This window comes from Cupressus sempervirens, chromosome 3 (assembly GCF_028749045.1).
Source record: "Cupressus sempervirens isolate cs-2001-9-10 chromosome 3, ASM2874904v1, whole genome shotgun sequence".
Classification (NCBI taxonomy): Eukaryota; Viridiplantae; Streptophyta; class Pinopsida; order Cupressales; family Cupressaceae; genus Cupressus; species Cupressus sempervirens.
Window position 1 is genome coordinate 213,803,442 of NC_143120.1, and position 24,687 is coordinate 213,828,128.

Genomic DNA, 24,687 nt, shown 5'->3' on the forward strand with positions numbered 1-24,687 from the left:
AATCATTGAACAACTAATTGCACCATTTTGAGCTTTTTTCTTGACTCATCTTCAAAAATCTCAAGTCCATTAGTGTCATGGTACCTTTCTACTTCCAAAATTTTCTTAAGTCTAATCCCTCAACCTTTGTATATTATCATGCAGTGCCTCCATAACTTTATTACTGACAACTATCTTTTCTATCCAATCATTGACCTTATCAAGTTCTTCTACTATATATACATCCATGAGTGTACAATACCTTTGACCTTTTATTGATGTCAAAATCTATAGGTCTTTTTCTCAAGTATGTACCTCATCCATCAACCTAAAATCCTAGTTCACTATGGACACTAGTTTATCCACAAATGAATGAATATGATGTAGTGAGCCAAAATTGCCTTGTATTATTTCTACACCTTTCTCCTTAAAATTGTCACACCATTGCTGATATGCTCCCAAAAATGAATCCACCTGTACACTTCCTTTTTCTTTCCTCTCTAGTTCTTTAGCAAGAGTGATTTCTAAATTGTCCACGTCTATGGGGTCCACAATTCCATGTAGATAGCCTCTTAGAAGCTCATTTTGTTTCTTGAGTAAAATCAGCTTAGATTCATTTTGGTCCATACGTCTGAACACCTATTTTATATCCATTGTGACACTTTGGGAGTATCTACCATGAGCCTTTTTAATTGGACCTCCTTGACTTTTTTATCTTTAGGAGTTAAATGCTAGGTGTCAGCATGTGGAGGAGGGATGGCAATGTGTGCAAGATAGTCTTGATCTTGGTTCTTTATGATGAAGGCCAGTGGTCATGCATCGCCCATAGGTGGCTCATGCTTCTTGATAGCTTTCACTAGCTCTTTTGTTCCTTCCTCAGTAATTACATCTAGCTACCTCTTTTTTTGAACCATGACCTCCCTCTTCAGCCAAGCTAGTGTAGTGTACATTGGAGACATGCACTTGGTTGAAGAGGGGGTTTGTAGTGCAGGCCCCTTCCCCTTATCACTTATCTTTAGAGTTTTCTCATTTTTAGAAAGATCTACATTTTGAGTCTCTATAGTGATTATGTCCAAGGTCCTAGCCTCTATATCATGAGGAGTTTGTTGGGGTTATTTTAGTATTTGACCCTCCTCTTATACTTCACTAGCTTGTAGTTGTCCAGTCTCTTCTTTGTCTACTTCTTGTTCTTTTGAATATGTAACAAGAGGAAGAGGAGTTACTAAGCTTTTGTCTAGGAACAACAAATCCTGAGATGGTAGTGGTGGTAAGCACATAAGTCCTTGAGGTAGAGGTGGTAATTGATTCTAGCCCTCTCCTAGGGATTGACTCGTAGGAGTATCCTGTATCTTCTCCCCTACCATCTTAGTGCCCACTAAAATGAAATCAAAATTAGAGAGATCAAAGACATCTTTATGTTGATCCTGCATGTCTATGATCCATTATTGTTACTCATTCTTGATGGTAGTAACTTGAATAGGTTCTTTTGGAATAGATGGTGGTTTTGCAGTAAAGCTTCTTCTTCTACTTTATTTTGTAGCCCTAGTTGAGTGAGTCCTTTGACTCAAAGGGACATATTTAATATGTTCCCATTCTTCTTCTACTTCAACTTCTTGAATAGTTTTTAGCACCTATGGGGGAGGAGTATTCTTTTTCTTGAATCTTCTCCTATGTGTCTTTCCCATAGTGGACTCAATACTAGCCTTCTTAGGAGCTAAGGGGGATGCTCCTTCCTCTTTTCCTATTGGTGGTATCCTCTATTCTTCCTCTTCTTTTCATGTTCTTGTTCTTGTTCTCATGGAGGCACTTGCTAAGTCTCTTGGACTTGAGCTACCAACTCATCTTGAGGCTCCACTTGTTCAATATTTTAGTGTGGTTGTTTAGGTGATTGGGCCTAAGCTATTTGTTTCTTACCCTTATCCCCTCTCTTCTTTTCATTCCTCTATCAGCTTCAAAGTATTCAACTTTTTTCTCATATTGATGAACCATTTTTGGCCTTACTGGGGACTGAGCTAGGAAAGTTGGTACGATGACTTTAAAACCTTTTCCTTTGGTAGGCCATGTCATGGCTTATAGAGGAACAACATGTGGAATTGGATCAAGTTTGAAAGGTTTCTTGATCCATTCCCTCATCAGTTGGACAATGTTGTAGGATCTATTATTAATGCCCATGTTCTCATCCTTGCCAATCTTTGCATTCATTATTGACCTGCAATAAATTGTGTCCCTTTTGTACAATATATCTTAGACATCTTTAGTGTCTTTCTCAACATCCTTGAGTAGGATCTTCATTTTCAAGAATTTTTCTGCCAGATATAGTCATCCTACAATAATCCCTTATTCAAATATAATAGTCATATATTGTATTCATCTAGTCATCCTCCACTACATCTTCATTTATGAAGTGCTTCCATACTAGATATTGGACCCTTCCTATGTTGTCAAAATAAGGGTGAGGGGAGTTATAATCTTCTAAAGGATAATGATCCCATTCTGAATTGAAGGTCATGATATCCTATTTTTTCTTGAAATTGAATGCACTAGTGGTGCTTTTCCACACCCATGTCTTCTTGTGTTGTTTCCTCACTCTGTCAATAGAATGAGCCTATCTGATGGATACCTTGGGAGTTTCTTTGGGTTCACTTATGTTCCTACTACCCTTAGGTAGGTGAATGTTTTAAATTGGATGTAGTGGCCATCGATCTTTTGATTCTGGCTGCTACCTCTACTGACATCCTTTTGGCATAATCACCCTCTCTGAATCAGATGATTGCAAATATAAAATTTTCATTCACTATCATGTACTCTTTTCTCTAATCTGAGAGTTTCTTCTTTACCAGCTGAGGATATACCACATAGGGACATGCATTAACATCTTGCATGCTACCTCTTTTGTATAGTCTTGGGTAGTTTGTTGTCCTTTCTACCAATAAGTACACCTAATATGATGTCATATAGAATTTAGGGTTAGCTTTGAAAGCTTACAACTGCTCATCCAGGTTGTCACTTAGAAGTGTAGCCCAGTCAATTGGCATCTTTTCTATCTTGATGGTTTGTATGAAGTGGACCATCTAGGTTTGTAAGTGTCCCACTACCAATAGTACCATAACTCTACTTAAAAGCACAATGGCATATCTCACATCATCCTTCATGTATCCTTAGGTCATGTCTACCCTACCAAATTTGTGGCCAACTAGTGTTCTATCAATAAAAAATGATGATTAGATTATCTCTCGATCTTCCTTCTCATTCTCTTAATACCATATTTTTGCTCCCTCATATGATATCTACAAGTATTGATCAACTTTAGGGAGGTGAAACACCTTCTCAATGTTTCGAGGTCATAGGTTGGGGACTATCTTGCCTTTAACACTCTTGATAACCTTTTCTTCTATAACATAATTGTCTATAAGGGCTATGATGACTTCAGAAGACTATACAGATGTAGGATGTGATGCCAAATTTACTAGCCTTGATTAGATGAGTGTTGACACTATTGCAGATCTTTCTTTGGGCTTGTTACAAATAGTAAGAAATACATTCCAATCAATGTGACCCAGCTCAGTGTCTCTGATTCCAACATGTCCATCTTGGAAACAAGATTTTCTAGGTGTACCTTGGTGTTTGAATAGAACTATTTTAGGAGCTATCTTTTCATCCATTGAAGATGATGATGATGCCATTTTATTTGCACAAAACAGGAGACATTAGTTTGAAGAACTAAAATTTAGACCTACAACAAATCCTAACCATCAAAAACTTAGCCCAAAATGCTCAAAAATAGTTAGAAATGAGTCCAATCCTCCCCATAAGCCCTAAAATGTAAAATAGCACACTAACACACCTTGATAAGTGCACTAGGTGCACTAAATGGTCATTTTGAGACCATTTTAATGCAGTTGTGTACATGTGCGCCCTAGTGAGGTGCACACATGCACATGTGTACAACTGCACACATGTGTTATGCAATGCTTTTATGGGGAAAGACTATCTCTAATTTGTTAGTGCACTAAGGGTGCACACATGTTGACCTTAATCAGGTGCACATATGTGCACCCTTATATGACTTAAGTGCTCTTTAAAAAGAAAATAAAATGCGTGGATATGTGGGAAGGTGCACACACTTGCAGCTTTAGGTTTTCACTTATCTTTTTAGTTCTAAGAGGTGTGCACATGTGAACCTTGAATAGGTGTGCATGTGCATACCTTTTGAAGTCTTGGTTTCTCTTGTTTTTAGGTTCTTTTTAGGTTTTAATGGATAAACAAAGGTGTGCACATGCACACCTTTAGGTGCATGTTCTAACTTTGATGTTTGTTAGTGTACAAGTTGCAAGTATATGAGTACACAATGAAAGGGTGTAGAGGTGTGGAATAAACTAGAGTGTGGAGAGGAATGGAGAAAAGGGAGGTGGTCCAGTGTTTATATAGACCTTGAGCCCAAGGTATGCACCCTTTGGAGGTGTGTACATGTGCACTTCGATGTGTGCACCTTCAAAGGGGGATGAATGTACATTTGCATACTGAGTGTACCTGCACACCCTGATGGGGTGTGCATGTGCGCTAGTGCACAATTTTGCACTAAAACTTCAAAATTTCACTCTCTCTCTCTAGTTTTGACACTCGAACTTCCAAGTTAGAGACTGAAGCTTGACCCAGACTCCTAGGGGGAGTTTAAAAGTGATCTAGGTCTTGGACTAGGGGTCTAGGAGACAAAAATTTACTAGGAGGTCCCCATTTTTAGGAGAAATGGGGCATGTGTTATGAAACAACAATAAATAGCCCCAAAAAAGGGAAAAAATGACAAAGGTATTTCTTCATCAGCAAGCATTCTTCTGACATGTGTCGAATAACAATTGAGTCCTTAACACTTCAAACATCTTTCAAGTTCCTTGATAATAAAAACTTGAGAATCTTGAATCTTTAAGCTCAATGTGTGCATAGTGTAGTCATTTCCTTTGATGTTCCAAGGTGGAGTATATCATGAGCTTCTAGAAACTTTGAAACTATCCTCCACTCCATCGGTTCATTCATCAAGAATTATCATAGATCATGTGTATCAATCACTATCTAACTAGATGAGAGAATCCATTTAGAGGGATCTTAACAGGTTATTATTTCTGCATTTTAGGTCCTAAATAATCTTTTCAATTCTACTTCATGGAATTTGCATGTTTCCATTTGATTCTTCCATGAAATGATTTGTATAGATATCGGATAGCCATTTTGGAGGGAAGATCCCATTTATCAGACCTTTTAGAATCTTTCATTCTTAACACCACCTAACCTTTTATTTATTTATTCTTTTTATGTACCCTGACCATGATTAGACTGTGTAGCAAAGACAAGTGTGTCATTTCTTAGATTCTTTCTTTAGTTTTATAATCATCACGTTCCTCTTTTAAGAACTTTTGGAATCTCTCATTTCAAATAGTGACTTTAGCAATTCTTTGAAAATATCTTTTGTCTGAGCCAATGAGTTTGAAAACACCAAGATAGTCAATATTTATATTTGTAAAGTGTTAAGAAATATTGATCTGCAACTTTGATTTCAAGACTAAAAGTCCTCTATAATTGCAAGTAATGTTCATTCTCTAGTTGGTACAAGAAAAAAATCATTTGAATGCTTTGACAAAGAAATACCTCTTCCCAAAAGTTGAAACCAAAAAGAGTGGTTTATGAAATGTGTCAAGAAAAAAGTATTGATTTCACCTAACCCCTAGACTAACATGAAAACATAGACAATTTTTTTTAAAGAAAATACACAACTGAAAGAATACACACTTCCAGAAAAGAAAACACACTTACAAAAAATAAACGCATTTGCATAAAACAAATTTATTTTATTACTATTTTAAAAAAAAATGTTTTCCACTTTTAGGCCTCAAAGTAATGTTTTAGGAACTTTCCATTGACTGGAAATGAGACCAATTTCCCTTCTAAGGAAATCAACCTAAAAGTATTTTCTTCCAAAATGTCTGTAGTTTGATAAGGGCCAATCCACAAGCATTAAAACTTAGTGTGACTACCCAACTTTCCTTTTGTCTTGTCCCATAGGATAACAAGGTTAGATATTCTGAAAAAATTGATTGTAGCCCAGTTGTCAAACCATCACTTGATGATAGCTTAATGCTTTTCCATATGCTCTAAAGCTGCTATCCTTTTCTCATCCATTTTGAAGAGGTTCATTAATCTAATCTGAACCTTGTCAGCATCTTCAATGTACCCACTCGTAAATTTTAAAACAAGAATCTTGAGGTTAAGTGGAAATATTGGCTCTTTTTTGTAGACGAGTAGATATGGGGGTGTCCCCAAAGCATTTTTTATCCTAACTTGATATGTCCACAAAGCATATTTGAGTCGAGTGTGCCAATCTTTAAGATTTTCCTTCAACAAACTCTTTAATACCATGATCAAGTTCTTATTGGTGGACTTAGCCACACCATTCCCTTGGGAATAGTATTTTGAAGAGAACTTGATTATGACCTAATTTTCCAATGCCCACTGGGTAAGGAATATTGACACAAAAGCTTCTCCATTATCATAGACAAGGAAGCATGACATCCCAAACCTAGTAACAATATGCTCTTCTAAGAAATTAATAACTACTTTGGCAGTGCAATTTTTGAAAGTTTTAGCTTCTGTCTAGCATGTGCAATAGTCGGTAGTTGAGAGAATAAAAATATGTCCTATTGATGATGGTGGGTTTACTAGACCAATAAAGTCCAGCCCCCACTTAGCAAAAGGGCATAACTAAAACACTAGTTGTAGTAGCACAATTGGATGTCTCTCCTTGTTAGCACTGGTCTGAAAAATGTGGCAAGAACATACATGTTCGAATGTATCCTTGAAGATTGTAGGCCAAAAATAGCCTAATCTCAAAATCATATGGGTTGTAGCCTCTGTTGATCCATGTCTTATGCCATACTTATCATAAAATTGTTCCAAAACTTCTTTTGCTTCTTCACATCCCAAGCACTTCAAATAAATTCCTTCATAGTTCCTTTTATAAAGTTCCCTATCTTGCAACATATAGGATTCACATTTCATCTTGAGTCCTCTACCTTGGGAACTATTCATCCAGTTAGGGTATTGATTCTACATTAGATAGTAAACAATATCTTGATACCAAAATATATGATTATTCCTTGATCAATATCAACTTGAGATACCATAATCTTTGGTTGATCTTCTGTGCTGATTTTTTCATCAAATATGAATTTATTCTCATTTCCAATCCCATTATCAACTATCATCTTGGTCAATCCTTTTCCTCTCACCAACTTCATTAGTTGAATCTCCAACTCAAACTCTTGTAGTATCACAATCCATTTTCCTCTTCTTTCACCCAATTCATTTTGCATCAGTAATGACTTACTATAGGTCCAACACAATTGCATATACCTTTCTGCTAAGTTTATAATGGCATAATTTCTTAACTGCCTTTATCAAAGAAAAAGACTATTTATCATGATTGTAATAGTTCAACGCAAGGTTCTTTAGAGGAAAACTCATGAAAGTAATGGGCCTCTCATCTTCTTTGTCTTTCTTCTAAGTGAGAATCCTAGCACATGAATGTTCTGAAGTAAAGGAGTAGATTTTGAATGATAGCTCATAATCTCAGCTCATAAGTACAAGAGTTGTGGAGATAGCTACTTTGATATACTTAAAGGATTTCTTAATTTCTAGACCATTCAAATTTCACTCCCTTTTTGAGAAAATCATTAAGGGGGCATACTACCTCAACAAACCCATTAATGAACTTTTGCACAAAATTTATCTTCCCAAAGAAATATTTGAGTTCTTTGTGGCTATGTGGAGGTGATAACTTTAAAATGGCTTCAATTCTTTTAGGATCAATGGAGATTCCAACTTCAAAAATAATGTGACCTAGAAGCTTTCCTTTTGTAACCCCAAACAAATACTTCTTAGGATTTAGCGATATGTCATACCTTTAACATCTATTGAATACATATCTTAAATCAACAACATGAGTCCTTCGATCCTTTGAAAAGAAAATTAATTCATCCATTTAGATAACTATACATTTGTTTATTATTCCTTTGAATGCTTTATCTATGGCTCATTGGAATGTAGCCCTTGTGTTGATCAATCCAAAGGGCATTCTTCTATATGTAAAGGTTCCCCATTTTGTTGTTAAAACAGTCTTCAACCTATCTTCTTCATCTACCATCACCTGATTGTATCCTATATATCTGTCTAGAAAAGACATCATTTTAGATCTATTGGCAATCTACAATACTTCATCAAGTGAAGGTAAATGATAATTATCTATCTAAGATGCTTGGTTTAATTTAAAAAAATGCACACAAAGGAAAATCTCTTCGATCTTTTTCCTTATTGGAACCAAACTAGCCACCCATATAGAATGATAGATGGGGAAGATAATTTTAGCATCAAGTAATTTCTTGACTTCCTTCATTATCAATGGTTCAATAATGGGATTAATAGGTCTCTTCCTTTGACAAAAAATCTTGGTGTCTAGTTTGAATGGAATGTCATGAGTGATGATTTCAAGATCATATATTTTGAGTTCTTCATAAATCCAAGCAATGACACCTTTATACTCCATAAGCAATTGAAGCATATTTTCTCATTTTTGAGGGTTTAATGCCTTTCCAATTCTTATACCTTAGGATCTTAATCCATACCCAAATTATATGAATCACATTCTTCAATCCTCATTTCTTTTATTGGTCTTTTGTTATGCGCTGATTCATCTCAATCAAAGATGTGTTCCAACTCAACCATCCCCTTAGGGATAATGTTAGTTTTCAAATTGAGAATCCCATCTTCATCTTCAAGTTCATCATCCTCAGGTTTATCATTGGGAGTATCATCAATCTCTTGTCCTTTAAAATGGCCACTGCACATGATAAACTCAAGTACATGTGTTGGTCATTTTGGAAAATGATGGGGACACAACCCAAGCACAGAATGGACACAATAGGAAAGGGAAAAATTTATTAACTGTGAAAATATGCTAGTGCACTTAGTGTAGAGAAACAGACTCCAAAACATGCCCTATAGGCTTACAATAGCATAAATCTGGAGATAAATTCTTCTCCCAGTACCTTCTCTCAAACTCCACTTCGAACTGCCTTTTACAATGCCAGAAATGTTCTTAAATAGACCTCGAAGGGTTAAGGATTAGGAATACATTCTAGAAAGTGCTAGTTGGCATCCACCAACCAAATAGAAGGCTCCAAAAGTTGCATTAGAAGTTGGCACAAAATTAGAAGAATCCAGAAACGGTAACCGAACTTTCGAGAGGCATAACTTTTGAACCGTAGCTCCGATTGACGAACTATTTACATTTTCGAAAAGCTCTCAAAGTGCTCTATAGTCCTATGGACCAACTTCGCTCATCCCCCACTTTTTGGCCCTATTCAAGGTCATTTAATGCCCCTAACCTGACTTTGAAGCATTCTTAGGATGTCTCCAGAAATTGAAAAACTATGATAACTTTCAAACCTTGGGGCCTTTTAACCTGATTCTTTTTCTGGAATGCTCTAAATTACAATGAAAAACATCCAACCAATTTTCACCTTCTAGTTCACCAAAATGATGGCTTAATTACATACTCCTATTTTTTTGGCATTTACACATATCCCAAGGTGATTAAAAACTCTAACCTAGAACACTAATAGTGGAATAGTGAGAGTTGTAACCTTTATTTGACCCAAATGGGTATCTAGAAATGAAAACACATGAAATAGAAACTAAGTGTAAGTACATTTTTTTTTGGGTGACACAAGATTGCCCTTATACCTCTGGATGCTCCTGCATCAGACACCTAGGGTAGATTAAAAAGTGACCCTGTCACTTTATAAATGGTAGAGGAAATCCCAAATGGGAAACCTCAACTGTTGATATCCAAGTTGAGTCATCTATCGGTCATCCTTTCCACTTGACCAGATACTCTTCATACTGCTATTTCTGGTACTCCTACCCACACGACTATCTAGAATCTCCTCTATCTCATCCTTCTTAGAAGTAGGAATTGGACATGGCTCTAAAATCATCTCCTCATCTACACCATCATCATGATACTCTATTAAGTCTGCAATGTTGAAAATAGCAGAAATGTGAATTCCATCTGGCAACTCTACTTCATATGCATTTCCTGAGTCATGTTTCTTGAAAATTTTGCAGGGGCCAAATTTCTTCATCTTCATCTTCTTGTAAGTACCAACTGGAAATCTTTCTTTTCTTAAGTGTACCATGACTAGATCCCCTACTTGGAACTCCTTATGTCTTCTCCTTTGATCAGCCCTAGCTTTATACTGTTGGTTCATCTTGGTAATGTGTGCCTGGACCTCCTCATGTAGACGCTTGATATGTTCAGCAAATTCTTCAGTTTCAACACTTGTCCTCTCCCCTTGCTCTATCTTCCTCAATTTTGGTGCAGTCCTTGGGCTACTTCCATATACAATTTGGAATGGTGATCTACCAGTACTCCTATTTATAGAGTTATTGTAAGTAGACTCTGCTTGTGGTAGAATCAAATCCCACACCTTGGGCTTATCCCTAACTAAACATCTTAGTAAATTGCCCAAACTTCTATTTACCACTTTAGTCTGTCCATTAGTCTGTGGGTGATGTGTAGAACTGAACTTCAAGTCTGTTCTCAACTTCTTCCACAGTGTTCTCCAGAAATACCCCACAAATTTAGTATCTCTGTCAGAAACTATACTCTTTGGGAGACCATGTAGTCTTACCACCTCTCTGAAAAACAAGTCTGCAATATGGACAGCATCATGAGTTTTGTGGCATGGAATGAAATGTGCCATTTTGGAAAACCTATTAACCACCACAAATTCTAAGTCATTATCCCTTTGTGTGCTCGGCAATCCAAGAACAAAATCCATACTTATGTCCTCCCATGGCTTTGATGGAACAGGAAATGGTTGATATAGTCCAATATTGTGACTAAATCCCTTGGCCACTTGACAAACTTGGCAATTTTGTACAAACTTCTTCACATCTTGTGACATTTGAGGCCAAAAATAATGTTCTTTGAGAATGGAAATGGTCTTATCTTGACCAAAATGTCTTGCCATCCCTCCACTATATTTCTCCTTAATCAAATTTTCCCTCATGGAACTCCTTGGAATGCACAATTGACTACCCTTGAACAACATACCATCCTGAATCAAATAGTCTAGCCACTTGGTTCTATCTATAGCAATGGGCTCTTTACAAGCTTTCCATGCTTTAGCAAAATCAAGATCCTTAGGGTACAGATTCTTGAGTTCATCAAACCCAACTACTTCAACCTACATTACTGTAAGCAACAACTGCCTCCTACTTAATGCATATGCAACCTTGTTAGATTTTCCACTTCTATGCTTCAACACAAATGTATAGATCTGCAAGAACTCTACCCACTTCATATGCCTTTGATTCAATTTACCTTGGCTATTTAGGTACTATAATGCCTGGTGATTAGTATATAAAAAAAATTCCTTAGGCAATAAATAATGTCTCCATTTCTTTAAGGCCTGAACTATTGCATAGAACTCTTGATCATAAATAGAATACTTCTTTTTTGCATCATTCAATTTTTCACTAAAATATGCAATAGGCTTACCTTCTTGGCTTAATACAGCCCCAATAGTGCTACCACTAGCATCACAATCCACCTGGAACACCTTTCTAAAATCTAGAAGTGCCAACATAGGTTGTTCTGTCACCTTCTTCTTCAGCATTTCAAAACTTCTCACAGTTGCCATAGTCCATTTGAACTCTTTTCTGTCCCCTCTTATTGTGTTAGTCAGGGGTGCACATATGCCACTGAAATTCTTAATGAATTTCCTGTAAAAACTAACTAGACCATGAAATGATCTCACCTCAATAGCAGACCTTGGAGTAGGCCATTCCAAGATGGGTTTTACCTTCTCTGGATCCATTTTAAGACCTTTAGGTGATATAACAAATCCCAAGTAGACTAACTCCCTTTTTGCAAAGATACACTTCTTCAGATTAATTAATAGTTTGTCTTCCCTTAACCTTTCAAGGACACTATGAATATGCAATAAATGTTCTTCCAAAGTCTTGCTGAAAATTAAAATATCATCCAAATAGACAATAACAAATTTTCCCAAGAACTTCTTAAGTACCTCATTCATAAGCCGCATGAATGTGCTTGGGGCATTCGTCAATCCAAAGGGCATGACTAGCCACTCATAAAGACCCTCCCTGGTCTTGAAGGCAGTTTTCCACTCATCTCCTTCTCATATCTGTATTTGGTGATAGCCACTTTTGAGATCTATCTTTGTGAAGTATTGAGCTCCACTCAAACAATCCATAAGATCATCCATTCTTGGCAAAGGAAACTGATACTTGATGGTTATCATGTTTATAGCTCGAGAGTCTGTACACATCCTCCATTCTCCATACTTCTTTGGTCCTAGTACTGCATTTATTGCACATGGACTCAAGTTCTCTTGAATCAACCCCTTCCTCAATAGCTCTTGAAACTGTCTATTTAGCTCCTCAGTTTTAGTAGGGGTCATCCTATGAGAAGCCTTGTTAGGAAAACTAGCTCCTGGGATCAAATCTATCTGATGATCGATTTGCCTTACTTATGGCAATCCTTTTGGAACATTATCAGAGATGATATCTCCAAACTCACCTAGTAAATCTGAAACTTCAAGTGGTATTTCACTACTACCTTCTTTATCTTTCCTAGGAATCAAAGCATAACACATATGCTAATGTTTCATGCCATCTAAAAAATTTCTTCCATCAACAAGAAAAATCCTAGCACTGCTACATGCCTTTTTGCCTTCCTTTTCATGGGCTTCAATTTGTGGCAAACTCCATCCTTTGTTAGAGAGTATGTGTTTGCATGACTATCATGTACTGCATGCATGTCAAACTGCCACGGTCTTCCCAACAATAGATGGCAGACATCCATTGGAATAATATCACAGAGTACTTCATCATGGTAACTACCAATTTTGAACTTCGCTAAACATTGTTCACTTACCAGGACCTTATGATCATCCTTCACCCAAGTGATCCGATAGGGCTAGGGGTGTTTCTCCCTCTTGAGCTTCAGCTTAGAGACCATCTCTTCTGACACCAAGTTGTCAGTGCTACCACCATCAATGATCACATCACAACATTTATTCTCACATTTGTACTTGGTACAAAATAGACTCCTCCTTTGTCCTGGTTCAATCTCACCACTTAGTAGGACCCATTCATTAACTAAAGTCTCTTCTCTTTCTGCATCCTCTGAATGTGATGACTATGCATCCTCATCCACATGAGCAACCCTAGCTTGGCCCTCACCTCTCCTATCCGTCCTTCCTTGTCATTGAGGGCATTCAAAGGCTCGATGACCTTGTTCATTGCAATGGAAAAAGGTACCATGAAAGCCTGCTCTTTCTAAACCTTGTCCACGTCCTCTACCTCTTCCTCTCTGATCTCCAAAGTTCTGATCATGGTAGCAGTTGAAATCCTCGTTCCGCTGGTTCCTGCTAGTACCCATGTATTCATTTTTCTTTTGGGTCTCATTTCGACCTCCAGATGACCTATCACTGCCCCTTCCTCCTTGATTGCACCCTCTTTCTCCCTTCAAACTTTTTATTTAGCTTCTCTTCAACTCATAGGGAAAACTAGTATGCTTCTTCAATGCCGATCATTCTTACCAAACTTAATTCCTCCTAGATGCTAGGTCATAACCCACTGATATAACGAGAAACCTTCTCCTTATTTGCTTTTGCATGCCTTGCTCTAATCAAAAGTTGATAAAACTCCTCTGTATATTCCTAGACTGATTTTCCTACTTGCTTTAACCCATGCATCTTTTTAAACAAATCAAGCTCATAGTCAAGAGGAATGAATTGCTTTTTCAATTTGTCCACCATATGATCCCACCTTGTGATCTTCTCCTTTCCTCTTCTATTTCTTTCCAGTTGAACCTCTTACCACTAGATTTTGGCACGGCCTTTCAGTTTGGCCTTTGCAAACTTAACCCTATCTGGGTCCCTGATATCCTCATACTCAAAGTACTCTTCCAGTTCATTGATCTAATCGATCAACTCATCTGGTTTTAGATTTCCTAAAAATACACCCACATCAATTGTAGGTCTTTTCCAAAACTTAGTAATGGCCCTAAAAATCCTTTCCTCTACCTAATTTAGAACTTCCCTGTCGACTTCCCCTTCTTGTCCAATTTCCTCTTCTTCATTGTCATCCTCACTTTCGTCACCTGCAACAACATTTGTTCCCCTACGAAGCTCCTCCTGCAATGCTTGGACCTACCTTTGGAGGACTCTAACCTCCTCTAGATTAATAGCTCTGGCCCTTCCACCATGCTCTCTTCATGGAGGCATCTTCTTAACTCGAACCCACAACCACACAATCCTGGTGCAAACTGCCTCACAATCGGTTCTCTGTCTACACACTTAGGGAAACCTGCTCTGATACCACTTGATGGGGACACAACCCAAGCATAGAATGGACACAATAGGAATGAGAAAAATTTATTAATTGTGAAAATATGCTAGTGCACTTAGTGCAGAGAAACAGACTCCAAAACTTGCCCTATGGTCTTACAATAGCATAAATCTGGAGATAAATTCTTCTCCTAGTACCTTCTCTCAAACTCCACTCCGAAATGCCTTTTACAATGCCAGAAATGTTCTTAAATAGACATTGAAGGGTTAAGGATTAGGAATACATTCTAGAAAGTGCTAGTTGGCATCCACCAACCAAATAGAAGGCTCCAGAAGTCACATTAGAAGTTGGCACAAAATTAGAAGAATCCAAAAATGGTAACCGAACTTTTCGGAGGCATAACTTTTGAACTGTAGCTCCAATTGACGAACCGTTTACATTTTTGAAAAGGTCTCAAAGTGCTCTATAGCCCTATGGACCATATTTTCTTGTCCCCCATTTTTTGGCCCTATTCAAGGTCATTTAATGCCCCTAACTTGACTTTGAAGCATTCTTAGGATGTCTCTAGAAATTAAAAAACTACGATAACTTTCAAACCGTGGGGCCTTTTGACCTGATTCTTTTTCTGAAATGCTCTAAATTACAATGAAAATAATCCAACCAATTTTCACCTTCTAGTTCACCAAAATGATGGCTCAATTACATACTCCTTTTTTTTGGCATTTACACGTATCCCAAGGTGATTAAAAACTCTAACCTAGAACACTAATAACTTTTACTTCCAATTTCCTCCAATTGTATCACTATCCCATTAGAGGGTTGTGGAGTGACTCCCAACCCTTGTGCTATCAAAAGTAGCATGGCATTATAGGAAGCTCCTGAATCAATTAGAATATTATGTAGACTCTTCCCATAGATTCTGATGCTAAGAAAAAAATGAGGCACCTCAACCTTGTCTTTAAACATAGTTGGCATAGCCTCTAAAACATTTACCTATTGTGACACCATCTTTTAAGGGATAGTATTCGTATTAGGCATTGCCTTCATATAATCAAGAGTCTTTATCAATAGTTCCCACTGATTAGGACAATTTTGTAGCATGTCAAACATGGACACATTAGCCTTCATTCATTTCAAATCTTCCATTGCAGTATACTTTTTAGTAGAGCATGCAGGATTTTTCAAGATTGTAGGCACATTCCCTTGGTTCTAATTTTGTTGTCCTCCATAAGGGGATCTGATAGGTACTAGATTGTTTCTTACTCTCCGATCATGAGGATTTGGTTACAACACAGGAGGAATCCCATTTGTCATGGGTTCTTTTGGACTCTGCAAATTGTAGTTATTTCAATTATTATTCCAGAAAGAAAACATCTCTTCTAGTTGAGTATCTAGTTCTTGACTAAATGGAAATGAAAATTCTTCATTGACTTCTTGTTCCATTAATGTATTGTGTGTAGAATCATAAGATCCTTGTTCTTCTAAATCTGTAATGGGAGGAAGAGGTGTTACTAAGCCTCTTTCTAGGTATGATAAATCTTGAGATGGTAGTGGTTGTAGGCATAAAGGTCCTTGAAGCAAAGGTGGTACTTGGTTCTAGTCCTCTCCTAGGGATTGACTTATAGGAGTATCCTATATCTTCTGCCCTACCATCTTAGTGCCCATTGGCATGAAATCAAAATCATAGAGATCAAAGACATCTGTCTACTAATCCACTGCTACTACTCATCCTTAGAGGTAGAAACCTAAATAGGTTTGCAATGGAGCTTCTTCTTCTACCTTCCTTTGTGGCCTTAGTTGAGTGAGTCTTCTGACTCAAAGGGACATATTCAATTTTTTTCCCTTCTTCTTTTTCTACTTTAGCTTCCAAAATAGTTGTGGGCACTTGTGGGGGAGGAGTATTCTTTCTTACATCTTCTCCTATGTGTCCCTCCCATAGTGGACTTGATCCTGGCCTTCTTGGGAGTTGGGGGGAGGCTTCTTCCTCTTGGCCTACTGGTGGCACCCTCTATTCTTCCTCTTCTTATTCTTGCTCCTGTTCCTATCTTGGTGGAGGCTCTTTTTCAGTCTCTTGGACTTGAGCTACTAGCTCATCTTGAGGCTCCGCATCTTTAAGATTTTTTTGTGGTTGTTGAGGTGGTTGGGCCTGAGCTTTTTATTTCTTACCCTTTTTCCCTCTCTTCCTTTTGACTCCTTTTTCAGCTTCAAATTAATCAACTTTGTGCTTATGTTGATGAACCCTTTCCAGCCTTACGGGGGACTAAGCTGGGAAAGTTGGTACTATGATTTTAACACCTTTTCCTTTGGTAGGCCATTATGTGGCTTGAAGAGGAACAACATGTGGAACCGCATCAAGTTTGAAAGGTTTCTTGATCTATTCCCTCATTAGTTGAACTATGTGGTGGGCTCTATTATTAATGTACACATTTTCAACCCTACCAGTCTCTACATTCATTATTGGTCTATCATAAATTTTTCCCTTGTTTTATAGTAGATCTAAGACATCTTCAGTGTCTTTCTCAATAGTCTTGAGTAGGATCTTCATTTTTAATGCCTTTTCTACTAGATATAGAGTCATCCTACAATAATACCTTATTCAAATATCATACTCATCTATTGCATTCATTTAGTGATCCTCCAATGCATCTTCATGTACAAACTACTTCCCTACTAGATATTGGATCCTTCCTATGTTGTCAGAATAAGTGTGAGGGGATTTGTACTCTTCTAAGGGATATTGACCCCATTCTAAATCAAAGGTCATGATATCCTATTTTTGTTTGACCTCAAATGCATCGATGGTGATTGGTCACACCCATGTCTTCTTGTACTATTTCCTCACTCTTTCATATGCAGATGTGAGTTTCCTCACAATCTCCAAAAGAATGAGCCTATCCAATAGATACCTTGAGAGTTTCTTTGGTTTCACTTGTGTTCCTACTACCCTTAGGTGGGTGAATGTTTTAAATTGGATGTAGTAGGCTCTAATCGTTATGATTTTGGTTGCTGCCTCTATTGACATCTGTTTGGCATAATCACCCTCTATGAATTAGATGATTGCAAATATAGAATTTAGGGCTAGCTTTGATAGTTACTATCTGCTCATCCAAATTGTGGCTTAAAAGTGTATCCCAATTAATTGGTATCATTGTTATCTTGATGGTATCTATGAAGTGGAGCATCTAAGTTTGTAAGTGTCCTGCTACCAGTAGTCCCATGACTCTACTTAAAAGAATGATGGTGTATCCCACTCCATCATTCATGTATCCTTGGATCATGTCTACCCTACTAAATATGTGGCCCACTTGTGTTCTGTCAATCAAAAATGAAGATTGGATTATCTCTTGAGCTTCCTTCTCATTATCCCAGTACCATCTTTCTACTCCCTCATATGATATCTACAAGTACTAATCAACTCTAGGGAGGTGAAACACCTTCTCAATATTTCAAGGTTGGAGGTCAAGGACTATCTCCCTATAACACTCTTGACAACGTTTTCTTTTGTAATACAATTGTCTGCAAGGGCCATGATGAGTTCATAAGACTACACTGATGTAGGATGTGATGCCACATTTACTAGCCCTAGTTGAATGAATGTTGATACTATTATAGATATTTCTTTGGGCTTGTTGTAGATAGCGAGGAATGCATTCCAATCAATGTGACCCAACTTGATGTCTCAGATTTAGGCATGACTATCTTTGAAACATGATTTTCTTGATGTACCTTGGTATTTGAAGACAACTGGTTAGGACCTATCTTTTCATCCATTGAAGATGATGTTGACACTATTTTATCTACACAAAAGGGGATACATTAGTCCAAAGAGCTAAAATTTAGACCTACAAAAAATCCTAATCATTGAAAACCTATCCAAAAATGCTCAAAAATAGTAAAAGATGAATCCAATCCCCCTCATAAGCCCTGATATGAAAAATAGTGCACCTTGGCAAGTGCACTAGGTGCACTAAATGGCTATTTTGAGACCATTTTAGCACAATTGCACACCTACACATGTGCACACCTTGGCTGGTGAGGTGCAAACATGTGCATTTCTCAATTGTGCACATGTGTTGTGTATTACATTGGTGGGGAAAGACTATCTCTGATTTGTTAGTGCACTAAGGGTGTGCACATGCACACCTTGATGGGTGGGCATGTGCGCACCCTTATATGACTTAAGTTCTCTTTAGAAAGCAAAGAAAAGGTGGGCAGACACACTAACTTCACTAAATGGCTATTTTGAGACCATTTTAGCACAGTTGTGCACTTGCCCATGTGCACAGGGTGGGCATGTGCACACCCTTAGTGCACTAACAAATTAGAGATAGTCTTTCCCCACCAAAGTACTACACAACACATGTGCACACCTCACCAGCCAAGGTGTGCACATGTGCAGGTGTGGAACTGTGTGCACCCTTATATGACTTAAGTTCTCTTTAGAAAGAAAAGAAAAGGTGTGGATGTGTGCACCTTAAGAAGGTATCCATATGCACATCTTTAGGCCATGATGAGTTCAAAAGACTACACGGATGTAGGATGTGATGCCACATTTACTAGCCCTACTATTATAGATATTTCTTTGGGCTTGTTGTAGATAGTGAGGAATGCATTCCAATCAATGTGACCCAACTTGATGTCTCAAATTTTGGCATGTCTATCTTTGAAACATGATTTTCTTGATGTACCTTGGTATTTGAAGACAACTGGTTTAGGAGCTATCTTTTCATCCATTGAAGATGATGTTGACACTATTTTATCCACACAAAAGGGGAGACATTAGTCCAAAGAGCTAAAATTTTGACCTACAAAAAATCCTAATCATTGAAAACCTATCCAAAAATGCTCAAAATTAGTAAAAGATGAGTCCAATCCCCCTTATTAGCCCTGATATGAAAAATAGTGCACCTTGGCAAGTGCACTAGGTGCACTAAATGGCTATTTTGAGACCATTTTAGCACAATTGCACACCTACACATGTGCACACCTTGGCTGGTGAGGTGTGAACATGTGCATTTCTCAATTGTGCACATGTGTTGTGTATTACTTTGGTGGGGAAAGACTATCTCTGATTTTTTAGTGCACTAAGGGTGTGCACATGCACACCTTGATGGGTGGGCATGTGCGCACCCTTATATGACTTAAATTCTCTTTAGAAAGCAAAGAAAAGGTGGGCAGGTGCACTAACTTCACTAAATGGCTATTTTGAGACCATTTTAGCATAGTTGTGCACTTGCACATGTGCACACCTTGGCTAGTGAGCTGTAATCAAGGTGTGCATGTGCACACCCTTAGTGCACTAACAAATCAGAGATAGTCTTTCCCCACCAAAGTACTACACAACACATGTGTGCAGTTGAGAAATGCACATGTGCACACCTCACTAGCCAAGGTGTGCACATGTGCAGGTGCAAAACTCTACGCACCCTTATATGACTTAAGTTCTCTTTAGAAAACAGAGAAAAGGTGTGGATGTGCACACCTTAAGAAGGTATCCACATGCACATCTTTAGTCTATGATGAGTTCAAAAGACTACACAGATGTAGGATGTGATGCCACATTTACTAGCCCTAGTTGAATGAATGTTGATACTATTATAGATATTTCTTTGGGCTTGTTGTAGATAGTGAGGAATGAATTCCAATCAATGTGACCCAACTTGATGTCTCAAATTTTGGCATGTCTATCTTTGAAATAGGATTTTCTTGATGTACCTTGGTATTTGAAGACAACTAGTTTAGGAGCTATCTTTTCATCCATTGAAGATGATGTTGACACAATTTTATCTACACAAAAGGGGAGACATTAGTCCAAAGAGCTAAAATTTAGACCTACAAAAAATCCTAATCATTGAAAACCTATCCAAAAATGCTCAAAAATAGTAAAAGATGAGTCCAATCCCCCTCATAAGCCTTGATATGAAAAATAGTGCACCTTGGCAAGTACACTAGGTGCACTAAATGGCTATTTTGAGACCATTTTAGCACAATTGCACACCTACACATGTGCACACCTTGGCTGGTGAGGTGCAAACATGTGCATTTCTCAATTGTTCATGTGTTGTGTATTACTTTGGTGGGGAAAGACTATCTCTGATTTGTTAGTGCACTAAGGGTGTGCACATACGCACCTTGATGGGTGGGCATGTGCGCACCCTTATATGACTTAAGTTCTCTTTAGAAAGCAAAGAAATGGTGGGAAGGTGCACTAACTTCACTAAATGGCTATTTTGAGACCATTTTAGCATAGTTGTGCACCTGCACATGTGCACACCTTGGTTGGTGAGGTGTGCACATGTGCATTTCTCAATTGCGCACATGTGTTGTGTAGTACTTTGGCGGGGAAAGACTATCTCTGATTTGTTAGTGCACTAAGGGTCTGCACATGCACACCTTGATCCTTGATGGGGTGGGCATGTGCACACCCTTAGTGCACTAACAAATCAAAGATAGTCTTTCCCCACTAAAGTACTACACAACACATGTGCACAGTTGAGAAATGCACATGTGCACACCTCACTAGCCAAGGTGTGCACATGTGCAGGTGTGGAACTGTGTGCACCCTTATATGACTTAAGTTCTCTTTAGAAAGCAAAGAAAAGGTATGGGTGTGTGCACCTTAAGAAGGTATCCACATGCACATCTTTAGGCTTTCATTTATCTTTTTAGGTGTAAGAGGTGCACAAATGCACACCTTTAATAGGTGTGCATGTGCACAACTTGAAAAGTCTTGGTTTCTCTTATTGTTAGGTTCTTTTTAGGTTTTAATGGGTAAAGAAAGGTTCACAAATGTACACCTTGAGGAGGTGCACATGTACACACCTTTTGGCATGTTTCTAAACTTGATGTTTGTTAATGTGCAGGTTGCAAGTAGATGAGCACACAATGCAAGGGTGCAGAAGAAACTAGAGCATGGAGAGGAATGGAGAAAAGGGAGAGGTCTGGGGTTTATATAGACCTTGAGCCTAGGGAGCACAACTTTGTAGGTGCACACCCTCTAGATGTACACACACGTGCCAGTGTCCATGTGCCCATCTCTAGAGGGAGATGAATGTGCACTTGCACACTGAGTGCACCTATGCACCCTAATGTTTTGTGCATGTACGATAGTGCACTAGTGACAATTTTGAACTAAAACTTCAAAATCTCACTTTCTCTCTCCAACTCTAACACTCAGACATCCCATTTAGAGACTAATTCTTGACCCATACTCCTAGGGAGAGTCCAAAATGGTCTAGGCTCCAGACTAGGGATTTGGGAGACAAAAATTTACTAGGGGGTCCCCATTTCTAGGAGAAATGGGGCATGCATTGTGAAACCACAACACAAGTCTTCCCTATTAAAGGCTTACAATAGTTGTAGTGGTAAGCAAGAGAACTAAATATTAGATATAATAGTATGACATACTTTTCCTTTTAGAACCACTATAATCATTTACAAAGATCCTATGGTCTCCCTCCCTTGTTCTAGGTTTTCTCTATGAATGCTCTTGTTCACTTCTCTCTTTATGTGCTTGTGCACCGATCTCATGTTCCACTCTTTGTTCTTCCTTCCTAATGTCTTCTTTCTTTTTTAGATCTTTAAGCAATGACCAAACACCACCAACAATAAAAATTAAGTTCAAATATCTTTAAATACACTTGTACAACATGGATATAGAAACTCTAAAGTTATCCCTATCAAATCATGCAATCAAAATTTGAAATTTACAAGTGAGCGTAGTCACAAAATACATGTCACTTCTTATTCATAGGTTCCTATTCATATAGGCCTTTATGCCCTCTTGTTAGTCTATAACTAAACTTGTGTCCTCACTTTCTTTTAGTTTTTTTTCTCACTTCTCTCTTCGTGCATTTCACATCATTATCAGACTATCCTATAGTCCTATGACATTTTTTGTGACTCATCTTGGATAAATTGTGATCATCTAGTGTCTACACTTATCAACTGGTCACAGTCTTGTCTATACCATTTCTCTTTGATGTGACTGACATGCCAGTCTACTATTGGTTTCACTACCTTTCAATGGTTCTATCTCTAGTTAACTAGTTTCTAATCAATGATAACAAATTAATTCTTACACAATACTCAAGTCTTCATGATACTACCATTTAGTCATGACCATTTTGTCAAGAAATCATGCCATTATGAATTTTTAAGCCCAAAAATCTTCTTCTTTAGCAAAGATGGAAAAATTCCTTCAATTTATTTTTTAGTTGACAATACTTACTTTTCTTCATAGGTTGCATGTCCTTATCTTGTTATTTAAGTCTCTTCTTTACCTATTTATGACCTTAAGAATTTATTCTCTACTTTTGTGGCTTGATGACTATATTTCTACCTCTTTCTTTCTAGGATTTTCCCCATTTATTCTTTATTTGTATATCTCCTAACTACGCCTCTCATTTTTTCATTCGGGTCTCCTTGCTCATATACTTTATTTATTCTCCCTCTTTCCCTCTTTTTTTTTTCTTTATTCTCCCCTTTTGTTTCTTCTCTCCCTCTTATATTATTCTCTCCTCATCACATAATTCTCCCCTTTCATTATTCTCCACCTTTTTTCATCAAGGATAAAGAGCCATGGGGTTCTAAGGGCTTACAACTTTTCAAATATTTATTTATACCTATCTCATTGTGTTCAATTGAGTCTCCCATTAATCTTTCAAATGAGTGAAAGGAAGTATTCCACTCATTAGCTCTAATAGTTTCCTATGGATACATTCCTTTGTAGTTGTTGGTGGCTTGAAAATATATGCTTTTCCCTCTTTGACATGTTCACTTTTTATCATAGTCATTGGGGATAATAAGCATTGTAGTTAAATCAATCAAACTACCATTTTTTCCTCTTCTTCCCTTAGTTGATTTACCATAGACATAGTATTTTCAATCTTGGTGGCATGCTCCAATGATGATCTCATTAAGGGATGATAAGCCATGATGGCCTCATCAAGATCCTATTGAGCTTTCTTTCTTCTATGTTCTAGATCATTGGTTAAGGTATTTTTTGCAAATGGTTTATGGAATACAAGGGTTATATTATATAATGCTTCTGAAATTTTATCTTTGAGTGATACCAGTTCATTTTCTTGTCTTGTATAAGACTTGTCTTCTTTTCCAAGTTTGTCATTGGAACATGCTTCTCCATGACCTTTTCTATCTTTTCTTGTTTTTTTATAGAGATAATCTATCAAAATAAATTATTTGACTAATCAAATCATCATTCTTCTTATATAGAGCTTCAAGAGCTAGTTCCTTGATGATGTCTCTCACCTTTACTAGTGATATTTCCATCTCTTACCTCTTGCTAGATAACTTTAGTATTTTTTAATTCTCCATGATTTTATTATACTTTTCTAATTCTCTATAATTGAAATCATGAAGCCGCTTTCCCATTTTAATTGTCTTATCAAAGGTATATTCTTCATTGTGATTGCTTCTTTGACATTTTTATCATATAGCTCTCCCTTATTCTCATATGTAGGTGATGAGGCTGGTTTTAGGGACTGTTGTCTCCCTCAAATCCTCTTATGTCTATCTGATTCATTATTTGAATCTTTTTTGTCTTTCCTTTGACTAGACTTTTCAATCTCCTCTGTTGTTTGGACAATGTATCAGATGGTCTTATCTTAGTAGGACTCTTTTCCTTCTCAATGATGGAATTTAGTTTACTTCTTTTATTTTTCATTATCTTTTACCCATTCTCTCTCTCTCTCTCTCTCTCTCTATATATATATATATATATATATATATATATATATATGTTAGCTTGTTCCATTTTAATGTCAATAATCTCTATCATAGGTACTTGTTACTCTTGTTGTTCCTTAGCTCTAGCATTAGTGACTTGATCTTTACCTTCTATCATCTCTTCTCCCTTGTCACCTTCCTTTGTGTCACCGATTAGAGTCTAACCTTATACATTTCCGTTCTCCTTTATTTGTGTCCTTTAGACTTGTAACATCAATAATATTAGGACAACTATCACCTATTTGTGTTTTATATCTCCTCTTTACTTCCACCTCTGGTAGTGTTGCAATATTTTCTATTTGTACTTCACTAGTTTCCTTGGGACCTTTGTTCAGATCTTGACTCTTTTGAGTATTTTTCTTGGTTGGTGTGGAAGTTTTGTTCTATTTTCCTCTTCTCTTAACCTTGTGGTTCTTTTTTTAGATCATGCTTCTACTTCAAGCTTGATTCTTCTTAGCCATAAAGTTTTGTCCAAAACTTCTTAGTATTCTGAAATGCCTCTTTGCTTAAGCCTATGGTTACCAATGCTAC